The sequence below is a fragment of the Salvelinus fontinalis genome, chromosome 3, assembly GCF_029448725.1.
Source record: "Salvelinus fontinalis isolate EN_2023a chromosome 3, ASM2944872v1, whole genome shotgun sequence".
NCBI lineage: Eukaryota > Metazoa > Chordata > Actinopteri > Salmoniformes > Salmonidae > Salvelinus > Salvelinus fontinalis.
In genome coordinates this window covers 1,143,576-1,148,949 of record NC_074667.1, presented here as the reverse complement: position 1 = coordinate 1,148,949, position 5,374 = coordinate 1,143,576, and positions in this window count along the sequence as shown.

The following is a 5,374-nucleotide window of genomic DNA, read 5'->3' as shown; positions in this document are numbered from 1 at the left end:
CCAACCATCGTTTCCGATTTTTAAAATGTTTTACAGCGAAAACACAATATATATTTATATTAGCTCACCACAATAGCCAAACACACAACGCCATTTATTCACCGCAAACATAGCTTTCACAAAACTCAGAAATAGAGATTAACCTGATGAGCACAGGGGGTGCTGTTTTCACTTTTTTTGGAAAACGTCTCCAATTTAAACGGCCTCGTACTCAATTCTTGCTCGTACAATATGCATATTATTATTATTATTGGATAGAAAACACTCTCTAGTTTCTATAACCGTTGGAATTATGTCTCTGAGTGAAACAGAACTCATTCTACAGCACTTTTCCTGACAGGGAGTGAGATTTCAGAAATCTTGGCCTCTGCTCCCAGGTCAGTTTTTAGGTCCCTGTGAATGCTATGGGGATACAAACACTGCCTACGCCTTCCTCTAGATGTCAGTAAGTGGTGACAATTTGAATGGAGTCGATTGCGCAATCTGGGACTTTATAAAAGACCAAAAGGCGGAAGTACATTTCTTTTCTTCCCTGCGCTTGACGCACGATGGACGTCGGACTGGCCTCCTTCCAAGCTTTGGTTTAGCCAGTAATATATCTCCGGTCTTGTTTTTACTCGTTATAGGTGTTAAAAACATCATAAGGTAGTTAATTTAAACCGTTTTATAGCAATTTATATCCGTTTAGTGCGATTTTCTGGCATTTCTTTGTGACGCACCTCCAAGAGTTGGGCACTTTTCCAGTACATGCCGAACGTTAGTGGCCATTTCGACAGGACAAGAAGACATCTTTCGACCAAAAGACGATTAGACCGGAGAAAGGATACATTGCCCAAGATTCTGATGGAAGTTCAGCTAATAGTAAGAACTATTTATGATGATAAATCGTTGTTCTGTTGAAAAATGTTAAACGCATATTCCGCCATTTTCTTTGGGGTAGCTTCGCTTTGGCGCACCCTGTACTGCACAGTAAGGATAATTAAAAAAATGTAATTCAGCGATTGCATTAACTTCTTGCGACTATAGGGGGTGCTGTTTCAAATTAGCATAATTGTCTCTACAGATGAAACGGCTTCCTACTCAATTCTTGATCGTACAATATGCATATTATTACTATTATTGGATAGAAAACACTCTCTAGTTTCTATAGCCGTTGAAATTTTGTCTCTGAGTGGAACAGAACTCATTCTACAGCAATTTCCCTGACATGGAGTCAGATTTCACACATTTTGGCCCCTGATCTGGAGTCAGTTTAAAGGCCACTGTGAACGCTATGAGGATACGGACACTGCTTACGTCTTCCCCTGGATGCCTTTACGTGATGACGCTTTGAATGGTATCGATTGCGCAATCACAGCCACTATAAAAGAAAAAAACCTGTAGGTAGGAACTTTTTTCCAGCTGCGCCGGACGCGCGGTGGACACCGCCCTGCTCTTTTTCCAAGCATTAGTGTAGCCAGTAATATTTCTCCGGTCATGTTTTCACCCCTTATAGGTGTTAACAGCATCATAAGGTAGTTAATTTGAACCGTTGTATAGCAATTTATATCCTTTTAGTGCGATTTTGAGGCATTGCTTTGTTGTCCACTTTGACGCGCTGGGCACATTTCGGGCTCCCGGTCGTACGTTAGTGGGCATTTAGACGGACAAGTGGACATCTTTCGGCCAAAAGAAGATTAGACCCAAGAAAGGATTCTTTGCCCAAGATTCTGATGGAAGAACAGCTCACAGTAAGTACAATTTATGATGATAAATCGTGTTTCTGTCGAAAAATGTTAAAGCTTACGCCGCCATCTTGTTTTGTATAGCTTCGCTTGGCGCAACCTGTATTGAAAAGTAAGGATAATTTAAAAAATGTAAATCAGCGATTGCATTAAGAACTAATTTGTCTTTCGATTCCTGTCAACCCTGTATTTTTTTGTCAAGTATATGATTAGCTATTGATTTAACTAGATCCCTCAAAGATGGCAACCGACATTTCCAGGCTTGTTTTGCTACTATTTTCATTGTATAACCACGTTTTTTTATGGCTAAATATGCACATTTTCGAACAAACTGTATATGTATGTTGTAATATGATGTTACAGGAGTGTCATCTGAAGAATTCTAAGAAGGTTAGTGAAAAAATGTATATATTTTGGCGATGATATGATATCGCTCTCTTTGGCTAGAATCAGTGCTCGGGTAACGTTTGCGTATGTGGTATGCTAATATAACGATTTATTGTGTTTTCGCCGAGCTTTGGTGAGATTTGTGATGCTGGCTGCAATGGAAAACTATGATTTATACCTGAAATATGCACATTTTTCTAACAAAACCTATCCTATACCATAAATATGTTATCAGACTGTCATCTGATGAGGTTTTTTCTTGGTTAGTGGCTATCAATATCTTAGTTTAGCCGAATTGGTGATAGCTACTGGTGTTGAGAAAAAATGGTGGACAAAGAAAAAGGGTGTCTTTTGCTAACATGGTTAGCTAATAGATTTACATATTTTGTCTTCCCTGTAAAACATTTAAAAAATCTGAAATGGTGACTTTATTCACAAGATCTGTATCTTTCATTAGGTGTCTTGGACTTGTGATTTAATGATATTTAGATGCTACTATTTAATTGTGACGCTATGCTAGCGATGCTAATCAGTGTGGGGGGGAGGTGGGGGGTGCTCCCGGATCCGGGGTAGATACTCGTGAAAGGTTAAGAACTAATTTGTCTTTCAATTGCTGTCCACCCTGTATTTTTTAGTCAAGTTTATGATTATTTATTCATTAGACTAGGTGTCTTTCCAAGATGGCGCCCGACATTTTCTGACCAGCTTGGCTACTTTTCTCATTGTATAACCACGATTTTTGTGGCTAAATATGCACATTTTCGAACAAACTCTATATGTATGTTGTAATATGATGTTACAGGAGTGTCATCTGAAGAATTCTGAGAAGGTAAGTGAAAAAATTTATATATTTTGGTGGTGATAACGTTATCGCTATTTTTGCCTTGAATCAATGCTGGGGTAATGTTTGCACATATGGTATGCTAATATAACGATATATTGTGTTCTCGCTGTAAAACACTTAGAAAATCTGAAATATTGTCTGGATTTACAAGATCTGTGTCTTTCAATTACTGTACGCTGTGTATTTTTAAGAAATGTTTTATGATGAGTAATTAGGTAATACACGTTGGTCTCTATAAATGCTCTGGCTGCTTCGGTGCTATTTTTGACGGTAGCTCTGATGGTAGCTGCAATGTAAAACTGATTTATACCTCAAATATGCAATTTTTTCGAACAAAACATAGATTTATTGTGTAACATGTTATAAGACTGTCATCTGATTAAGTTGTTTCTTGGTTAGTTTTGTTGGTTCTTGGTTAGTTAGGTTGGCTTTGTGCATGCTACCTGTGCTGTGAAAAATGTCTGTCCTTCTTTGTATTTGGTGGTGAGCTAACATAAATATACGTGCTGTTTTCGCTGTAAAACATTTAAAAAATCGGACATGTTGACTAGATTCACAAGATGGGTACCTTTCATTTGCTGTATTGGACTTGTTAATGTGTGAAAGTTAAATATTTCAACAAAAACAAAATTGAATTTCGCTCTATGCCTTTTTAGTGGAATGTGGGGGGAGGTTCCGCTAGATTAATCACTAACCTTTGGACATCTTCATCAGATGACAGTCTTATAACATCATGTTATACAATACATTTATGTTTTGTTCGAAAATGTGCATATTTAGAGCTACAAATCGTGGTTTTACATTGTGAATACGTAGCCACAATGCACCAAAATGTCCGGAGATATTTTGGACAGTCACCTGATCTATCCAAAGAACTCATCATAAACTTTACTAAAAAATACATGTTGTACAGCAAATGAAAGATACACTGGATCTTAATGCAACTTAATGCTGTGTTCGATTTAAAAAAATAACTTTAGTACAACATACAGCATGCAATATTGTGAGACAGCGCCCTACAATTCTCCGCCTTGTTGGAGCCAACATAAAACACAAAAATACGAAATAACATCATAAATATTCTCTTACTTTTGATGATCTTCCATCAGAATGTTGTGCAAGGAGTCCTAGTTCCAGAATAAATCGTTGTTTGGTTTTAGAATGTCCATTTCTTCTGTCGAATTAGCAACTTTGGCTAGCCATGTGGAGTGCACATGTCCAAGAAATCATTGAGCCTGGAACGAAAAATTCCAAAAGTCCCAATAAACGTTGAATAAACTGGTCAAACTCGGTTGAGAAATCCTACTTTATGATGTTTTTCTCATATGTATCAAATAAAATCAGAGCCGGAGCATTTCGTCGTGTATACGTAACGCATTTCAGAAGACAATGTGGAGTTCCCCTGTGCACAGTTGAAAACTGACAAAAGAGCAGACCTGTCACTCCAAAAGCTCTCATTCGGCCTCACATCAAGCTAGACACCCCATTCAACCTTCTACTGTCTGTTGACATCTAGTGGAAGGCGTATGAAGTGCATACAGATCCATAAATATAAGCCAGTTGAATAGGCAGGCCCTGACACAGAGCCCCATTTTCAGAATTTTCACTTCCTGTCTGGAAGTTTGCTGCCAAATGAGTTCTGTTTTACTCACAGATATAATTCAAACAGTTTTAGAAACTTCAGAGTGTTTTCTATCCAATAGTAATAATAATATGCATATTGTATGATCTAGAACAGAGTACGAGGCCGTTTAATATGGGCACGATTTTTTCCCAAAGTGAAAACAGCGCCCCCTATTAAGAAGAAGTTTTAACTTGGCACGTCAGTCCAATCAAAGTTACCGGGCATGAGACGTTGATTTATCTGTGGCCAATGACAATGAGCATTCTTGGGCGGGCACTTCTATTGTAAATCAATGGAACACCGAAGAAAAGGGCTTTTGCTGACGAGCTCTTAGAGCAGGTGCTGCGGTGACGTGGTGTCCCCATGAGTGACTGACAGCACCCTGAGCCAGTCAAGTACCATCTGTAATTTCTCTGTCTGCCCCTCCTGCTCAGAAAGAGAAAGAAACAGCTGCATCGTGGATCTGCTTTAGCCAATGACAACAGACCAGAACAACAATACAACGGCAAAACAACCAAAGTATGCTTTATTAGATCAATAACATTAAAACAATTACATTGTTTGCTAACTAATTTGATATATTGTTGTGACATGAAATAAAATAATTTGCATGTACAGGAGATGTCCATCTCCTGGATCTGCCCCATGTGATGCATCATCACTGTTCACCACATCACAGTCTCTCTCTCTCTCTCTCTCTCTCTCTCTCTCTCTCTCTCTCTCTCTCTCTCTCTCTCTCTCTCTCTCTCTCTCTCTCTCTCTCTCTCTCTCTCTCTCTCTCTCTCTCTCTCTCTC